This window comes from Eriocheir sinensis, unplaced genomic scaffold, assembly GCF_024679095.1.
Source record: "Eriocheir sinensis breed Jianghai 21 unplaced genomic scaffold, ASM2467909v1 Scaffold145, whole genome shotgun sequence".
In the NCBI taxonomy this organism is placed as follows: Eukaryota; Metazoa; Arthropoda; class Malacostraca; order Decapoda; family Varunidae; genus Eriocheir; species Eriocheir sinensis.
Window position 1 is genome coordinate 127069 of NW_026110795.1, and position 20432 is coordinate 147500.

At 42.4% G+C, this 20432-nt stretch overlaps 1 long non-coding RNA gene across 1 annotated transcript; it reads left to right on the plus strand.

Annotated features, from left to right (window-relative positions):
* Nucleotides 1-163: 163 nt before the first annotated feature.
* On the plus strand, nucleotides 164-9707 carry LOC126990101 (uncharacterized). The gene is made up of 7 exons (XR_007744010.1): nucleotides 164-284; nucleotides 2587-2745; nucleotides 3919-4124; nucleotides 4911-5169; nucleotides 5837-6034; nucleotides 6675-6863; nucleotides 9097-9707. It is a non-coding gene; the product is annotated as an uncharacterized LOC126990101 (long non-coding RNA).
* The last annotated feature ends 10725 nt before the right edge of the window (nucleotides 9708-20432 follow it).

Sequence of the window (20432 nt, forward strand, 5' to 3'; positions counted from 1 at the left end):
GGGGATGGAAATTGGGAAATATGAGAAACTGAGTACGACAATCTGGCAACGTTGTACATAAATCCCAGCCATCAGCTGTTCAGACTGAACAGCTGATGGCTGGGATAACACGGATAACAAGGGGAAGCACGGAGCACAGCGTCCCTTCCTCTTTCTCCCGCGAGGAGAAAGAGGAAGGGACGCTGTGCTCCGTGCTTCCCCTTGTTATCCGTGTTATCCACGTGTCCACCCTTGTTATCCTCGTGCTGTAGCGGTGCCGTGGCGGGGGGTGTAGGCGTTGACATGTAAGCCCCGGTCATCTACCCTCCGTGCCCTATGGGGGTCCGTGGACGGGGCAGGTAGTTTGGGTGGATAATATTCAGGAGGTATGGGCTCTCTCTACCGCCGTTAATACTCACGTTTTCTGCATTATTTCTGTATCAGTATATAGTGTAGACCCTGTTCACTTCCGGAAACCATAAAAAATAAAAAAAAATAAAATACATAAAAAAAAAAAATTATTCCTGGACCCCGAGAGACATACACCCTCCCTTTATCACATACTGCGCATGACTGATTGTCGCAGAAGCAGTTAGGTTAGGTTAGGATAGGTTAGGTTAGGTTAGGTTAGGTTAGGATAGGTTAGGTTAGGATAGGTTAGGTTAGGATAGGTTAGGTTAGGTTAGGTTAGGTTAGGTTAGGTTAGGTTAGGTTAGGTTAGGATAGGTTAGGTTAGGTTAGGCACAAACTATTTTTTTCTGGGTAATTTGTGGTGTTTTTTTCATGTGGAGATGGTTTTTTTCCGGAAATATTAGGATTGTGACTTGATCAAGAAAATTGAAATAGCCCCTTTCCTAATAGTTTCCGGAAAAAAAGACTATCTCCACTTGAAAAAGCACCACATTTTACCTAGAAAAAAATAGTTTGTGCCTGGAAATTCGAGAGCCCACATCTCCTGAATTATTACCGTTTGGGTTATTCTGAGTTTACGTGGAGGGTCAAAGTGTGTGGTCAGGGTCACCGGGGAAGGCTGTGAGGTCAGGTTATGGTCGGGGTCAGTCCTGTGGTGGTACCGGCTGGGTTGCTGAAGTGCTAGTCCCTGAGGTCAAGGCCAGGGTGCTGTTCCAGATTGTCAGCCGCCTCACAGCCTTGGTGCTGTATGAAGTGTTCAGTGTCCACACAACACGCTGCTGGGTTGCCTCGATGCTGCAAGTAGAAGGGGGGTTGAGGGGGGTGAAGGCCCCTCATTAGGTAGGTTAGGGTTAGGTTTGGTTAGTTTAGGCTTATTGGGCAGGCAGTGCGGAGATCAGAAATATGCAGCGCAGGACGGGACATGGAAGCAGCGGCCCACCACGCTAGCCGGTGTTGTGAGAAATACCTCCAGGCAGAAATATGTCGCTGTGCTGTCCACCACTGTTGTGGCAACACTGGTGTTTGGAAGCAGAGAATGAGCTCTCCAAGATTCAAGCTTTTTCTGTAATAATTAGGACACCAGCATGAAAGCCTTGCAAAATCAAGCAAAACTGAACTTTTTAAAAAATCTATATTTCATTTTTTGCTGAGTACCTGCTTTTGGTGCATCAGCTTCGCATTTGTCGGAATTTATCAAAAACATTAGGGCATCAAGCATCTCATAGCATCCACTGTTTGATTTCTGGGGGACACTGGCTTTGGCTTGCAGTGTAACGCTCCACCCTCAACCTCTGGTCTTGAACGCCATCACCACTGACTTGACCACCCTTTTCACAGCGGCAGGCATCCACCCAAGGTCTTGAACCACCCCAGACAAAATGCAGCAGTCATTTGAGGGTGGAGCATAATATTCTGGAAGTGGACCCAAACACCTGGCCGCCCTAGTGTTGGTGGGGGAGGTGGTTATCGAGATGCTTGACGCCCTAATGTTTTTGATGAATTCCATCAAATGCGACACTGCATTTGCAGGCACTCAGCAAATACTGTAATACAAACAGAATTTTTCTAAAGAGTTCACTTCTGCTTGCTCCACAGCCTGACTTTCATGCAGAAACGAATTTTAAAGAGGAGAACCTTGCATCGGTCATTTATTTCCTCTCGTTTACCAATAAATAAAACGACGAGAATGATCTGCTACATTTTTGTTAACAACAGTGTCACTCATTGTACTGAAGTGTAATTGCCACAAGCCCCAGAGAAACAGGGAATTTACAATAATTGAAAAAATAGTTCAAGCCGGGTGGACCCTGTGACCTAAAACCCACGGACTGGAACTCTGAATATACCTCACTGGAGGGAACTTAGTCTGTTAACCTGTCCGCTGCGGTTGGCACGGATTTGGATTTCACTGTTAGCCTAGTCTCATATATATAGTCTCATGTCTTTCTCTGTCTCTGTGGTGGATAGTGGAGTGTTTCCCATGTGGCATTGGTGTGCTGAATATCCTCTCCCAAAGTGCAGGACTTTACATTTTCTTCATTGAATTGTAGCAGCCACTTTTTGTTCCACTCCTGTAGCTTGATGAGGTCTTCTGCTAGGAAATGCACAGTCAAGGGGTCAAATATAATTTTCCCATTTCATTTCAACAGAGTAAATTTTAATGTGTTATCTGTAGTGTCTTGTGGTTCATTACAGCCGTGGCGCTGACTGACCACATCAGGGTGTGCTGGCAGCCCCCCGCACAGCACAATGTGATGCTGTGCGGCTACACCATTGCCTGGGACCGAGGCGTGGCGGACATCTACTCCAAGAGCGTGGACAGCAAGCAGCGCGGTTACATCATTGATAAGCTGGGTGTGTAAGATGATCATTTGTGACTAATTTTCCATTTTCTGGCCTAGTAGTATGCAGACCTGCAGTGTGATTCTCCACAAGACAGGGATTTTGAATTAGCCACTTCTACATTTGTGTTGAGCAAAGAGAAAGTAAAGAATTTGTTAGCCCGTCAAATGTGATTGGCACGGATTTGCCTTCACTGTTAGTCTGGTAACCTTTCTCTGTCTCTCTGGTGGATAGTGGAGTGTTTCGCATGTGGTATTGGTGTGCTGGATATCCCCTCCCAAGGTGCAGGACTTTACATTTTTCTTCACTGAATTTTAGTAGAAACATTTTGATCCATTCCTATAGCTTGGTGAGGTCTTCTGGTAGGAAATCCACAGTCAATGGGTTAAATGATACCATAGTTTCACCCCTCTCCAAAAAAAAAAATGATGATGGAGTCCATAACAAGTTTTCATTTAAGCAAAGTAAAGTGAAGGTAGAGATCTTGTTAAGTAGATCATAGTTAAACATTTATTGAGTCTGTTAACATTTCACACACACACACACACATACACACACACACACACACACACACAAACACACACAGAAAAGTATTTGTAAACACACCATCATAAAAGTTAGCTCTCCATATTGTGAAGACCCTGGACCATGAGAGCAATTAGTATTGAGGGAAAGGAGGTGGTATTCTAAGCTGCCATTTTCAGACTCATCATCGTTCAGGCTCATTCCTCTGTCTGCCCTGAACTCTCAGATATTTCCTGGGTGGTCATAATGTTAGTCAGGTTATTCATTGGTAATCCATGGCCTGTTATCTGTCTTTCTACCTGTTATTCTACCTGTTGTCTGTTAGTCTATCTTATTTGTTATCTGTTCTGCCCAGTTTAACCCCTTGACTGCGGATTTCCTAGCAGCAGACCTCGCCAAGCTACAGGAATGGAACAAAAAGCTACAATTCAATGAAGAAAAGTGTAGTCCTGCACCTTGGGAGGGGATATCCAGCACACCAATACCACATGGGAAACACTCCACTATCCACCACAGACAGCGAGAGAAAGACCTGGGACTATGTTACCAGGCTACCATTGAAGGCAAAATCCGTGCCAATCGCAGCGGACGGGTTAAGGGTCGTGAAAAAATTGTTGTATTGTTACGATTAGGTCCATAACAAGTTCTCCGTCTCCTCAGAACCCAACATGGAGTTTGTGATAAGCCTGCGAGCCTTCAACAACGTAGGTGACGGGCAACCGGTGTACCAGTAAGTCCGCACCCAGACAGAGGAGGAGGAGGTGGTGGCACCCACGCTGGACCCGGCGGTGGGGGTGAAGGCCGTGGTGCTGACACCCTTCACCGTGGTGCTGCAGTGGCCGGACACCATGCTGAGCCAGAACCAGGTTATTTATTTATTTATTTTTATTATTATTATTATTTTTATTTTTATTTTTTATTTTTTTATTTTTTTTGCAAGGGACGCAATTCAAGGTAAAAAAATTAAACAACAATTAAAAGGCCACTAGATGCCGTTCCAAACACAAGCATGAAGAATGGGAGGTCAAAAGAGGTCAGTTTTGGGTAGTGTTGCTGGGCTGCTTCAGGGAGGGCAGTTATCAGCTGGAAAATATATGTTTTATCTCATGTTCTTTGTGCACTGTGTCACAGACTTGCCACTTGCATCAACACAGCTGTGGAAAAGTTAGTCATTTGTCAAGGAACTTATTCACCACCTACACATTCTTGTTTCTCTGCACACACTCCCTTATTCACCTCATATCCACCTCTCCACATCCTTATTCGTAACTTGCATCCTTCTCCCTCCTACAAACAGCCCCTCATTCACCTCATATCTTCCTCTCTATATCCTTATCCATTACTTACTCATACTCTCGTCCCAGCAAACTCCCTTATTCGCCTCACGTCCACCTCACACATCCTTATTCATAACTCATGCATCCTCTTTTTCCTGCAAACAGTCCCTTATACACCTCATATCCTCCCTCATACATCCTTATCCTTCACTTACACATCCTCTTTTTCCTGCAAGCACTCCCTCACACCCTTCCTATCCTCCTGTCATTCATGTCTCATTTCACAAGCCAGTCCTTCATCCAGTGACCTTTCTTATGTTTTCCCTCCGTCCTTGTACCTGACTCCCTGTTAATACTGACCTTTGACTCCTGCAGTACAACAGCTGCACTACCTTCTCGTCCTAATCCTCCAGCCGCTACGTCAACGCCACGGATGTGACCTGCCTCATTGACAGCCTCAAGCCATCAACAGTGTGTGAGTTTGCTGTGAAGACCATCAGGGTGAGACCACAGTGCTGGAAGCCTTCGTTCTTCTTTCAGTAAATATTCACTCAGTCCTGCAACACTTCTCAAGGAAATCCTGCACAGCTGAATCCTTGCTGTGATGAGGCACAGAGAAATTATGACTCATAGGGTGAGCTATTATTAGTGTTTGAGATATTGATTTTTTCACCGACCTTTTGCAAGTACTTAAAAATGGACCTTACATAATGGTATTAGAAACAGCACAGCAGGGTTGGCAATGATTTAATCAAATTGATTTAATCAAATGATTAAATCATTGATTTTATATGTATTTTTTCTGAGTAAAAGTATTCCATAGGTTAAATGATGTGCTCCAAAGATGATAAAGTAAAAACCTATTCATGTGCAATGATTCATTTATTCTCTTCAAAGTATATAAAAAAAGGTTCCTACATTATTATATCCTCTTGCGCTAATGTTGCCAACTTGACATGTTTTTTACTAGGTAAAAAATCAGCCTCCTTTAGTCTTTACTAACTTGGCCGGCAGTGTATCATAATAGCAACCAAGGTTTGCAACCAAACCGTAACAGAATAAAAGTAGATATTCTTCTGTATGGTAATAATATAATATTCTGTCATGAAAATGACAACTTCAGGCAACTCTGTCTGTCCTAAACCTGCTCCTGTACCAACTACAAACAAGTACTGAACAAGTATGTATCTGGATCCTTGACTGTGCTATAAATGTATAAATGATATAAATGTATGATGGGGGAACTTTGAAGTTTTGGTGTGCCAAAATCACACTTTTTCTCACACACTTGTCCCCATCAGGTTTGGCGTGAGTCCCCCTATAGCCTGGTGGCCCAGCCGTCCTGGCCCTCCCTGGCCAGCCGTCCACCACCACCTTCACCCAGCAGCCGTCCACCACCACCTTCACCCAGCAGCCGTCCACCACCACCTTCACCCAGCAGCCGTCCACCACCACCTTCACCCGGCAGCCGCTGCAGCGGAACAACGGGAGGATCACAGGTGAGCTGATGGGTTACCAGGATGGCATCTTCAAATTATAAAAATAAAAAAAGAGTCAGTGTGCCAAACCACAGTGATGTACTAGACTACATAGTTAAGGGAACACACCTTCACTGACGTGGAAAAGACCTGGATATATAGTAAATAAACAGTGACTTGGGTCGTGGTGGTGGGCAGCGTGGGCCAGGCAGGAAGCAAGAACCATACATCTTGTCAGCCACTATAAATACAATTTGCCTGAGCCACTACTGGGCTGGGGTCATCCAAGAGGCCCCTCCAAAGAGCCTACTGGAGCTATGGGCAGCACTTAACCCAGTAGCTGCAGGGATCATGTTTCTGAAAGGCCACTCTAAGCACTGCCTTGGGCCAACCATCAGGACCCACCGGGAAGAAGCCTACCGGCACAATAGGCCGCGACGTAAAAGAGAGAGAGAGAGAGAGAAAAAATCATCACTCAGGCAAACCATTTTATAATATATATCAATGCATTTGTGATCAGTTTATGCATCATCTATTTTGGGGGCTTATATCATAGCAAAAATTAGGCCCGTCGCTGCTACACGGTAAAGCCACAAATTTTGCCTGTCACTGGTACACGGTTAAATAAAGATTATTGAGAGAGTAATTTTGTTTGTTCCAGGCTACTTGATATTCCTCACCACGGACCAAACTGTCAGTGACTGGGTGACGGGGGAAGTGACGGGGGACTGGCTCACCCTCTCTGTCCATGGACTGACGCCTTCAAGGAAGTATTTGCACAAGATGCACACTCACAATGTCAAAGGTTTTGGTCCATTCTCCTCCGTGGAAAGCTTCACGACTCTTCCAGGTAAGGAAGTGTTAGTTTTAGGGAGCCGTCATTGCTGTGGTGCATCAGTCACTGTTCTCCCAGTTATGCACATGTTGTGTTCCACCATACTCTGTCCCTCATCATGGAGCACTCCCTCCCTGAGGCTGACTTGAGGCCCATTACCTGCATGCTGTGTGTTGTGGTGCATCAGTCACTGTTCTCCCAGTTATGCACATGTTGTGTCCCACCATACTCTGTCCCTCATCATGGAGCACTCCCTCCCTGAGGCTGACTTGAGGCCCATTACCTGCATGCTGTGTGTTGTGGTGCATCAGTCACTGTTCTCCCAGTTATGCACATGTTGTGTCCCACCATACTCTCTCCCTCATCATGGAGCACTCCCTCCCTGAGGCTGACTTGAGGCCCATTACCTGCATGCTCTGTGAATGCCACCTCTGGCTCTATGGGCATGTGGGTAAACCCTGCTTACCAGGTTGTTTATGTAAGAGACAATCCTTAGTAAAGAGTGTGCCCAGAAAGTTGGGTTAGAGCAGATTGATGGATCCTGCTGGGAGGTACAGTCGCGATATGAAGTGATGTCGCCCCTCTCAAAATGTTTCGTACGGGAGCATTTGAAGGTAACGGAAGTGATGTGTATTTATTATTTATGTTATAATGTTCCCTTTTAATGATAATCTATAATACTTTGTGATGTAAAACACGGTAAAATAACATAGTAGTACCTGAATTACAATTATACATTCATTTGTTTAAAAAAATGCGACTGCGAATGTCATGTGTTGTCTTCAGTGCTGAAGACAACCTTGAAATGATTTAGCTCACGTCGTGTGCTTATCTTTCCAAAACAGTTGTTATACGTTGTTCAGATTTATATATATATATATATATATATATATATATATATATATATCTCTATATATATCTATATATATATATATATATATATATAGATATATTCTGTGTCATACCATGAACTGTCTTCTGCAGTTATTAATACACACGCACAGTATGACACGAAGGGAATGGACAGTTGGTGGCATTACTTTGCGTTTTATTGATTAAGAAACGATCAAATAATAAGGTTTCATATTAAACACCTTTTATTCACTATGATGGCTTCTTATCATAAGCATGGCCACTGAAATATATAGTAACATTGCTCAGTAACGATGATGAATGAAGAATGCCTTCATAGGTAGGGTTGCCATAATTATCTGAACTATCAAAATTCCGGACGCCTCTACGAACACTCGACCATAGCCTAATGTTTAGCAACGCTGCCATTAGCTTACCCGCCCGACCACCACCTCCATTTCAAAGCCATATATTCTTATTTCCCCACCTTCCTCGATTATTCTGTGGCACTTATAAGCTGTGGACATGTTCCACTGATCACCTCCAAGCATTAGAAGTCTACATGAAGCTTTTGTCATAGTTATATTGACCAAGAAAGGCAATGATGTTTGCGATCGGCGGCAAAGAGTGAGTTACAAAACACGACTATTATGAAGATATATATTCTTATTTTTCCATCTCCCACTATCCCTCGGTAGTTATAGGCTGTGGGCATCTTCCCTTGATCACTATCATGCATTAGAAGTCCACGGAAAGCTTTTGTTATCGTTATGTTGACCACGAAAGGCAAAGAGTGAGTCAGGGATGAATCATAGGTATGGTGCGCGGGCGATGACGTCATCATCAAACGAGAGTATAAATTCAATAAACTACGCCATCCTAGTTTAGGATATCGACTAATTATGCATGTCCTATATATTGTGCATATGGTAGATTTAGTGTTGTCAACAATGATCATGAAAAAATAATTTTACTTTCTGTTTGAGTAATATGTCGATATTTGGACTTCATTTGACTTGTTCCTTAGTGAACGAAAACACTTTGTGTCAAAATATTTCGACAAGTCTTCGTAAGACATCATTGAAAATTTCTTTTCTATTTTTTTCTAGCTTGTAAAATATATTTAGTTAAGTTGTGATGAAGATACAGGAAAATAATGGTACTCTTCAAAATATATAACGATACTTGCGTGATCGAAAATAAACGTACACGGCAACATCACTTCATATCGCGACTGTACATGGTATGGGGAAGGTGCCTGCATGGGGACCTGCACAGAGGAACCGCCAAGAATGGTGTCATAGTTTGGGTGAGGCAGGCTGGCAGAGGCCCCCATTGATTGACTGATTGATTAAGCCAATGTTAAAAATATTATACATCTGCTCCTGTGTTCCAGCTGTTGACAAGAGCATCGGTGAGCCCCCAGGCTGGTGTGTGGAGCGAGAGGCCTGATTGTGCTGGTGATCGCTGGCGTGGCAGGAGCCATGACCAGCTGGGGGCCTTCTTGGCCACCACACTGTACTGCCGCGGGTCAAGGCGGAGCCCAGGCCAAGCATTGTGTAAGGTGGCAGGACAGTTTCTTGTTGGTGTGTTTCATCCCATGACTCATTTCAGCAATCCTTTACACTGACTGCAGGAACTTTTTATTCACTTTGTAATATGGAGAACAAGGCTGCAGGGCATAGTCCACAAAGACTTAAGTTTGCCAAGATTAGAGGAAGAAAAAGAAAGGTAAACTTGTTCTTAGGAAATGTTCAAGATGGACTTTCATTTTGTGCTATACATAGTTGCAGGGTAACAAGTGACCTCTGTTTGTGATATCTGTGTCTCTTGGTGGAGCAGCTAACACGTGTTTCTAACTTGTGATTGCTTGCAGTGTGCTGGCTGGGAGCTATTTCTTTAAATGAATTCAAATATGCTTTGTTGAACTCAAACCTCATGCCTTTAACATCCATCCTGTTTTGAAGATTTCATACTCACAGATACTCACAGATGACTTCTGGAAGAGGCCCCTTCAGGCCTGTGACTCCAGTTCCAAACTTACTATATCCTGGTCTGGGTGCCGGACGCGCTGGCCATCTTCAATACTTGCTCTGTAATCATATTTTATACTTTGTCCTTTCCATATTTTATCCAGTTTCTTTTCAAAACTTATAACAGACTCTGCATTCACCACTTCTTCCGGCAGACTATTCCAAGTATTTACCACTCTGTTACAGAAAGCATATTTCCTCTCGTCCAACCTTGACCTGCTCTTGTACAACTTTTTACTGTGTCCTCTTGTTCCTGCATCTACACTCATGGTAAATAAGTCCCCACATACTTCTCCATCATATATTCTGCTTAATATTTTGTAAGTTTCAATCATATCTCCTCGTACTCTTCTATATGCCAGTGTTGGTAAATCAAGTTTAATCAGTCTTTCCTCATATGTCATGTTCTTAAGTGTTGGGATTTGTTTGGTGGCTCTTCTCTGGACATTTTCAATAGTTTCGATGTCTTTCTTTTTAAAAGGGCACCATACTTGATTTGCGTATTCAAGGTGAGGGCGTACCATTGCAGTAAACAAGGCCTTGAACTTTGACTCATCCAAAGTTATAAATGTTCTAATAATTCCCACAATCTTGTTTGCCTTGTTTACTTTTTCAGCCAGGTGTTCATCAAAACTCAAATTATTGTCAATTATTACTCCTAAATCCTTTTCATGTTTAACCTCCCGTAATTCTTCTTCCATTTTGTATATAAAACTCTCTTCCTGAGCACTTCCGATTCTCATGACACAACACTTTTGGGGGTGAAACCTTAACAACCATTTCTTAGACCAACTTTCCATTCTCAGTAAGTCTTCTTGCAATGCCTCACAGTCTTCCTTATTCTTAATTTCCTTAAACAATTTGGTGTCATCTGCGTACAAAAATACACTGCTGTTATGGATTTCTTCTACCAGGTCATTCACATATATCACGAACAAGAGTGGACCCAAAACTGATCCCTGAGGCACGCCACTTATAACTTCTTTCATTTCTGACCTCTCCCCATTCACAATGACCTGTTGTTTCCTACCACACAAAAATGATTTCATCCAGTCAAGTAGTTCTCCAGTAATATTATAACTCCTGAGTTTTTCAAGCAACCGTCTATGGGGGACTGTATCGAAGGCTTTCCTTAAATCACAATAAGCCACATCCACTGCATATCCTTTATCAACAGACTCGGTCCACATATCCAACACTTGAATCAGCTGTAGTACGGTAGACCTCCCTGGTAAAAAGCCATACTGTCTTTTGCTAAATAATTTATTACTATCCATGTGTTTCATAATGTTTTCCCTCACGATGGTTTCCATAACCTTACTTAATACACTAGTAAGACTCACAGGTCTGTAATTGCTTGGATCACTCTTATCCCCTTTCTTAAATATTGCTGTAATATTAGCAGTTTTCCACTCCCAGGGAACTTGACGCATTTTCATGGAATTTGTGAAGATAATCCATAATGGTTCCACAAGCACGTCAGCAACCTCCAATATAACCCTAGGGTGTAGTCCATCTGGTCCGGGGATTTATTTTCTTTAACTTTTTTCATTGTTTTGATTAAATCATTCCTTGATATCTCCATAGTTGACAACTGTGGGGTTTGTCTCACTTCCAATTCTGGCACTGCTCCTGGTGGTTCAATTGTAAATACTGATGAAAAAAATTCTCCCAACTCATCGGCTTTCTCCTTGTCACTTTCTGTCTTTTTATTTTGGTCACCTCCTTATATAATTCTGTAATCCCAGATACTGTCTTTGTCTTGGAGTTAACATACTTCCAGAAATTTTTGGATTGTGTTTTACATTTTGTGCTATTGTTTGTTCCTTCAATTTAACTCCTTTCCTTGTTTCTTTCCTAACCTGATTATTTAAATGTCTGTACTCACTTAAAACTCTCTGATATTCCTCATTTCCACTGTTATTTCTTTCTGACAATTTCTTCAATCTTTCCCATAGCCTTTGCTTTTTCTTAATCTTCGCCCTAAGTTTTCTGTTCATGGGTAAATCACTGTTTACGTTTTTCCTTGTTTCCCTTTCTTTAAACACTCTGCATGGTATGCATTCTCTGATAACTTCTTGCATTTTAGTTGTAAATCTATTCCACATGTCATCTATACTTCCAGTATTCAAGTATACTTTCCAGTCTATACTTAGCTTCTCCTTCATTCTTAAGTAATTTCCCCTTTCATATAAGTACACATTCTTCTTTGTCTTCCTTATCTGTGGTTCTATATCACAATGAAAAATTATACTACTATGGTCACTTTTGCCGAGTGGGCTGGTTACCTCAATCTCCTCTACTCTCAGGTCATCATCAGTAAACACAAGGTCAAGCACATTCCCTTTGTCGTTTCCTCTACATCTTGTTATGTCTTTTACATGTTGCACTAAGAAACAATCTCTTATTCTTTCTATAAAACTGTGACTATACTGATCTCCATTTGATACTGTGCAAGTTGTCCAGTTTATATTAGGCAAGTTAAAATCCCCTATAACTATTTTATGATTCGTTCGTTGGTCAGCAATTTCTTGTAACAGATCCAATAATCTATTATCGTTCACACTGGTGCTGTTTGGACTCCTGTATACAGCCGTGAGCAATATGTCCTCTTTACCTTTTATATTAATTTTTATATATTCACAAAAATCACCACCCTTCTCAATACTGTAGCACACCCCATGCCTCACATATAACAGCAAACCTCTCCCACAGCTTTCTTCGGATATATTTTCCCCTGACACCTCATATCCCTCAATGTTGAACTCCACAATACTCCTTTCATATCTATAGTTCTTTGGCTTCACCTCAAGTATTACTATCACATGGGGTTTCACTTCCATATCTTCTATTCTTTCCTCAAGTTCATTCACTTTGTCTCTTGTAAATGTATCAACATTACTAAACATCACACATATTTTATTTTGACACTTCATCTTTTCCCCATTATGCCTCAAGTTTGCTGGATATTTCCTTCTTACTTTCTCCTCACACACAACAGGTACCTTTTCCATGGCTTTCCTCTCACCACATAAAAATTTCCAGTGTCCTTCTCCTCATCACTCTTTTCTTTGGCCTGTTTCCTTAGTTCTTTCTCTCTCTCACGTTCCTCCCTTGTCATATCATGGTACACTACCACATTCCTGAATAAAGGTTCCTTAGCATTTCTTAGTTTATACAAGTTCCTCATGATCCTCATTTTCATTCCTTCCTTTAATGTCACAATCATTGGTCTTGACTTTCTTTCTGGTGCACTGTTCTCACCTCCTTCATTACTTGCGGGCTGAGGCACCATACCTATTCTCCGTAATTCCACAACGTCACTATCAAAACAATTTAGGTCCAACTCTCCACAAAACTCTTTAAACATTAGCTTATCATGTCTCATCTTGTCTTCTCTATCCTCCATATTAAACCCACTTATCATGACTTCCGGCATTCTGTGAAGAATTATATTATTCTCTCTACGGAGAATGTCCTTAACTTGTTCCACTGCCTCCTCTGCAATCCCACTTTTGCCTGCTTTTGTAGTACTTTGTGAGTTGTAAGTATTCTGAGTTTCCATCACATAATCCTTGCAAGATTTTACTAAATCATCCTTTACCTCATTGTAAATTTTCTCCTTAGCTTCTTCAATTAGATTACCTTTTATGACATTCATATCCTTATGCACCTCTACAAGCTTATCTGTCTTTCCCATTTCCAACACTCTAAGTTCTTCGATTTTCTCTATCACTCCATCCATTTCTATACTAAGTCGGCTCTTAACTTCGGCTACTTCACTTTCAACAGCACCAAGCTTAACATATGTCTCCTTCTCAAAATTCTTCATCCTTGTTTCCATTACATCTTGTCTCTTTTCTAACTTTGTAATGTGGTTCAGAACCTTACCAGCAACAATATCACATTTGTTGCAGTACCAGTGGAGTTTGCTAGCATCAGCCCTCCCTAAAAATTTATATACCTCTCTTGATACTCCTTCACACTTAATATGGTGCCAAAATTCACAAAGACCGCACAGTAATGCATCATCATATTCCTGTACCTTCACTTTGCAGTCTGGACAAACCTCCCCCTCTTGAGCCACCACCTTCTCTGTTTGTTTACGTGTGTCACCTCCTTCCGCCATGGCTGATCGGCTGATCCTGGGATGGTAATTTCTTCCTATGTATTTGTCCACTTCTTGCTGGAAACACTTCTCCAGATCCAGTCAATATACTCCTTGGCTTCTTATATTTGATTTAAACAGCTTGCCACTATTCAACTATAATTCAAACTCATAAACAATCGAGCAAATGCAGAGCCAGCCAGAAACACGTCCAACACCAAGAAGACGCTTCTGTCATGTCATGTGCCCTTCCATCTCCCTCTGGACAGCCCTGTGAGGTACAGCAGCAGCACTCAGTAGTTTTTAGCAGCTAGTAAGATGCATCACTTCCTTGCAGTGTTGGCAGCAGCTGCAGTGCGAGCAACAAGCCTGGCGTCCAGCCTCCAGACCTGTGGATCCATCACGGCCACTTGGAGCTGAAGAACTTTGACAAGGGTGAGTGCAGCAACTCCCCCAACCACGCCTCCATCATCCAGCACACAGGTGGGTGTCTTTGTCAGTCACTGAACAGTGTGCAGCTCATGGGAGTCCTGTCATTTATGTGGTATTTTTTGTTATATTTGGTTGTTGGTGTTTTGTTGCCAGTCACTGCTGCGTTGTAGTGTGCCAGTGACGCCGCACACAACCTTACACAACCCACGGACACTCCACTATGAGAGTCATCACACATTACAGAGTTTTCATCTTCCTCTATCCAGACTCCCTCCTTGCCTGCTCAAAGTTTCTCAAAGATCTTTCCCCCCTCTCCCTAACGTACTCTTGCACCCTATCCCTCCATTTCACTGGAGGTCGTCCTCTAGCATTCCCTCCCTCTATCTCACTCACATACACCCTTCTGGTCATCTTACTCTCCTCCATTCGCTCCATGTGGCCAAACCACTTTAAAGTCTGTCGCTTCATTTCTTCCACCACTCCACACTTCTTCCCTTCACCCCGTGACACACTCCAAAACTCTTGTACACACTTTCATTACTCATTCCATCCATTCTACTCACACCACAAGCACTCCTCAAATAACTCATTTCCACTGCCTGCACTCTAGACCTCTGACTTTCATTCCAGGCCCTCATTTCACTTGCATATGTTAGGGTTGGTACTATTATTGTATTTCCCAAATCCCTCTTTACCTCCATGCTCACAATTCTGCCATTCATGATTTGTCTCAAAGACCCTACCACCCTTCTTCCTTGCAATGCAATGCAATGAGAGAGAGAGAGAGAGAGAGAGAGAGAGAGAGAGAGAGAGAGAGAGAGAGAGAGAGAGAGAGAGAGAGAGAGAGAGAGAGAGAGAGAGAGAGAGAGAGAGAGAGAATTACATAGAATTACAAAGAATTACATAGAAAATCAGACCACACAGACCCCATGGTCCAGACTAGGTGGTCTGTCCTTAAACCTAAGTGATTCTACATTAATCAGATGGCTCCAAAACGTTGCTTTTCTACTCTAGTTAATATTAAGTTCAAGGAAGTGACTGTCGAGCTTGTTTTTAAAGGAGTCAATCGTGTTACACTGGACCACTGATGGTGGGAGCTTATTCCATTCTCGCACTACAACGTTGGTGAAGAAAAATTTGGAGCAGTCTGAATTTACTTGTCTACATTTGAATTTTATGCCATTGTTCCTCGTTCGCAGTGTCATCGATCATAAACAATTTTGTTCTGTCTACATTCGTGAAACCATTAAGTATTTTAAAACATTCGATCAGTTTTCCTCGGAGGATCAGTTTTCCTCGGAGGCGACGTTTCTCGAGAGAACATGTTAAGGGTGGAAAGCCTTTCTTCGTAGGATTTGTTGCGCAAGGAAGGGATCATTTTTGTTGCTCGACGCTGAACACCTTCTAGTTTAGCAATGTCCTTTGCATGGTGGGGAGACCAAAACTGTACCGCATATTCCAAGTGGGGTCTGACTAAACTATTGTAGAGCGGAAGTATTACATCTTTATTTTTTAATAAAAGTTTCTTTTAATGAAGCCCAACATTCTGTTCGCTTTATTTGCTGCATCGATGCATTGATGTGAGAATTTGAGGTTTGACGCGATTTTGACCCCCAGGTCCTTAACGCATTGAACGCTTGTGAGTTTAACGCCGCGCATTTCATAATCGAACTTCTTATTTTTTGTTCCAGCTTGAAGGACCTGGCACTTGTCTACGTTAAAGGGCATCTCCCATTTATCCGACCAAGCTGAAATTTTGTACAAATCCTCTTGGAGGCTTTGCCTGTCTTAGTCAGTGAGAACCGAGTTACCAATCTTTGTGTCGTCTGCAATTTTACTAATGTGATTATTGAGTCCAACATCCACATCGTTGATGTAAATAATGACGAGCACTGGGCCAAGAACCGAGCCCTGAGGGACGCCACTAGTGACTGGCGCCCACTCTGAGTTAAATCCATCAATCACCACTCTTTGTTGTCTGTTGCTCAACCAATTCGCGATCCATTGGTTTACTTGACCGTCAATGCCTATTTGCTTTAATTTATATAGTAATTTATGATGTGGGACTTTATCAAACGCTTTCTGGAAATCAAGATAGACTACGTCCAATGATTTAGTTACGTCATAAACTGAGAAGAGATCGTTATAAAAGGTCAGTAGGTTTGACAGGCAGGATCTTTTGTCACGGAAGCCATGTTGTGAGTCCCCAATTAATGAGTGGCTTTTGAGGTAACTCACAATTTTGTCTCTAATTATGCTCTCGAGTAGCTTACCTACAATTGAAGTTAGACTAATGGGTCGGTAGTTACCTGGTATTTTTTTGTCTCCTTTCTTAAAAATCGGTGTCACGTTAGCCTTTTTCCAATCCGAAGGGACGATGCCTTGTCGCAAGGACATATTGAATACGGTAGTGAGGGAGGAGAGTATTTCGCTCTTTGTTTCTTTAAGCAGTATAGGATATACTTTGTCGGGTCCGGGACTTTTATTTGTTTTAAGTGAATGGAGAACTTTAAGGACTTCATCGGTTGTTATTTCAAAATTAGGCAATGCATGCTCGAGATTTACAATAGTACTGGTGTTGGTGGTAGGGGGAGGAAGACTGTTAGTATTAAACACCGAGGAAAAGTAATTGTTTAAGAGGTTTGCAATGTGTTGGCTGTCAGTCACTAGTGCACCGTCGCTGTTTGTTAAAGTTCCAATACCACTTTTGATCGCCTTTCTGTTGTTTATGTAACTGAAGAAAGATTTCGGATTATTTTTACAGTTGGCTGCAATATTTTCTTCATATCTACGCTTTGCCTGACCTACTAGTCTTTTTACTCGTCGCCTGGCATCATTATAAAGTCTAATGTTTTCAGCCGTGCTTTGTTCTTTAACCTGTAAAACAATTTTCTCTCATTGACTGATTGTTTAATTTCGCTATTAAACCACGGTGGGCTTTTATTAGTGTTAATTCGCTTCTCGCACAAGGGGACGAATGTGTTCTGCTGAGTGAGTAAGTGATTTTTAAAGCTTAGCCAGGCTTCCTCTACGTTGCCGTCATCTGATAGTTGTATTTCTGTTAGTTTTTGTCGGATTTCTACGAAGTTAGCTCTTTTGGAATTGGGCACCTTTACTTTATTTTCAGTCACTGATGATTGATTGAGAGAGAGAGAGAGAGAGAGAGAGAGAGAGAGAGAGAGAGAGAGAGAGAGAGAGAGAGAGAGAGAGAGAAGAGAGCAGCATGGAAGAGAGGAACGATTAAGAGAAGAAAAATAAAATAAAATAATGACGGAAAATGGAAGAAAAAGTAATAGGAAGAAAGGGAAGGAGAGAGAGAGAGAGAGAGAGAGAGAGAGAGAGAGAGAGAGAGAGAGAGAGAGAGAGAGAGAGAGAGAGAGAGAGAGAGAGAGAGAGAAACCAACTTTCTATAAATCAAAGTGAGGTCATTCCTTGTTGATTTATACCATAGGGTGCTGGCCATCATGTGTCTGAAGATACCCTGAATTTAGCCTAACATAATTTAACAAAACGCAGTCACTATAGGTCTTCACTCAGAAAACTCATCTATGCTTCCTTACTAATGAGACTTTCTATACAACAAAGTGTGGTTATTCCTGGTGGCAGTTTAACCCTTCTCCTCTACCATGAACCTAAAATACCACTTTTAAATACCCGACTGATCTTCTTCTTTGGCCTTCTCTCCTCCTGAAGTTGATCTCCCCTGTGGCCTCTCATGCCTTTGCTGGAGCAGTGCTGGGCCTGGCTCCTGTTTTGCTGCCCTTGTGCACCTTCATTGCTGTAAAAAACTAAACTGTACCTCTTTTTATCCTTGAGACATGTTCCCTTTTCAGCTTCTCACTGTGTCCTCTCAGTCTCCTCCTCCACTCTGTCACAACCAGCTCCATTCTATGTATACACTGTCCAGTCCACCAGTTAATTATACAAAGCTATTACATCTGCTCGTCGTGTGTGTGTGTGTGTGTGTGTGTGTGTGTGTGTGTGTGTGTGTGTGTGTGTGTGTGTGTTACTTTTTTAGGTTTTCAGATTAAATAAGAAGTATGAGTGTGGCAATCTGTTTATGAAGGTGATTTTTTTTTAAGTAAGGGCAAGTTCTGTACAAACCCAGAGCACCAAAACACTCTCAGTAAGGGGCCAGGGACTATCTGGAGCACTCTGGGTAAGCACAGCAGTGTCCTTGACAGCAACAGTTGGCCACTCCACCTGCAGAGAAAGGTGTGGCCTGTGGGTTATAAAGTCACCACTGGAGTACCTGTGTGCTGGGGGAGTACTCCAAGATGGCACGTCACTTTCTTCACAGCCAACACTGACAGCCTACGTCTCATTCCTCCACTCTTATATCATGCTTCCACCAGTGGTCACCACAACTTTAAATATACAGGCTTAAGCTCTAATGGCTCTGTGTTTCCGGCAGCTGAAGATCAGCAACAAGGAGATGACGGCACTGGACCAGAGGCTTGGGGCACTCCGGGAGGCTCTGCAAGACAAGGCCAAGGAAGCAAAGAGTGGCCAGGCTGTGGGACTGAGGCACAGAGAGCCAAGACGGCCGAGGGTTTATCAAGACTGACAGCAACATGACGGTCAGAGTGTTAGAGGTAAGAGCCTTACATGATGAAACATTGTGGAAGCCTTGCCAGAGTATACAGCCCCACATGTCCTGTAGCTTCTGAATGAGTGCCTTCAAGCTCTGGTGCTGGTGTTGCTGCCTCCCTTCCTTTGTTATGAGTGTTTCCATACTTACTGCTCAAGGTCTTCAACTCCAGCTCATCCCTGTGGCCTCCAACTCTCTAATTCAAGAGTTGCATCGCAGCTCATTCTTCCATTCCTTGACTGGTGAATAATTATCTAACTTCTTCTATATTTCCAAGCTCATCCCGTGGCCTCCAACTCTCTAATTCAAGAGTTGCATCGTAGCTCATTCTTTCATTCCTTGACTGGTGAATAATTATCTAACTTCTTCTATATTTCCAAGCTCATCCCTGTGGCCTCCAACTCTCTAATTCAAGAGTTGTAGTGCATCTAATTCTTCCATTTCTTGAACAACTTAATTTCTGGTATTCTAGCACTTAAGTACTGCTACTAAAAGACCTCTTGAACTATTAAATTTGATAGCCTCTTGGCATCTCCTAGTCTGAAAACTCACAGTCCTTTCAACCTTCCCATGACCTAAACTTCTTCAGAATGGGAGAGCCAAAAGTCTTCCAGTCTCCCCTGTGGTACATTCCCTCCTCCCAGTCTTCATCACAGTCCTTTCCTCCTTCCCATGACCTAAACTTCTTCAGAATGGGAGTGCCAAAAGTCTTCCAGTCTCCCCTGTGGTACATTCCCTCCTCCCAGTCTTCATCACAGTCCTTTCTTCCTTCCCATGACCTAAACTTCTTCAGAATGGGAGAGCCAAAAGTCTTCCAGTCTCCCCTGTGGTACATTCCCTCCTCCCAGTCTTCATCACAGTCCTTTCTTCCTTCCCATGACCTAAACTTCTTCAGAATGGGAGAGCCAAAAGTCTTCCAGTCTCCCTGTGGTACATTCCTCCTCCCAGTATTAATCACAGTCCTTTCTTCCTTCCCATGACCTAAACTTCTTCAGAATGGGAGTGCCAAAAGTCTTCCAGTCTCCCCTGTGGTACATTCCCTCCTCCCAGTCTTCATCACAGTCCTTTCCTCCTTCCCATGACCTAAACTTCTTCAGAATGGGAGTGCCAAAAGTCTTCCAGTCTCCCCTGTGGTACATTCCCTCCTCCCAGTCTTCATCACAGTCACCTTCTGTATAACGTCATGTTTTCCCATAGTGCTTACCTCCTGCCATGAAGAGTCAGGGTGCTCGAGAAGGCATCAGTTTTCTTCCTTTTCTTCTTCTTCTTCTTCCTTCCTCTTACTTCTTCCTTCTTCTGTCTGTTGTCACTTTCCAGGAACACCTTTGGCCAGGGTCTCGTTTCCGGGGACAAGCACGGAAGTTTCTTTTTGTTTTTTTTGTTTTTTTTTTCATTTATTTCTTTTATTATATTTTTTCTGCTTTTTTCTTCATGTTTTCTCCTTCATTTTTTTTGTTTTTCTGCTTTTTTCTTCCTTTTTCTTCATGTTTTCTTCTTCATTTTTCTTCTTATTCTACTTTTCCTTTCTACTTTTTCTTCTTGCTATTATTCGTGTTTTTTTTTTTGTT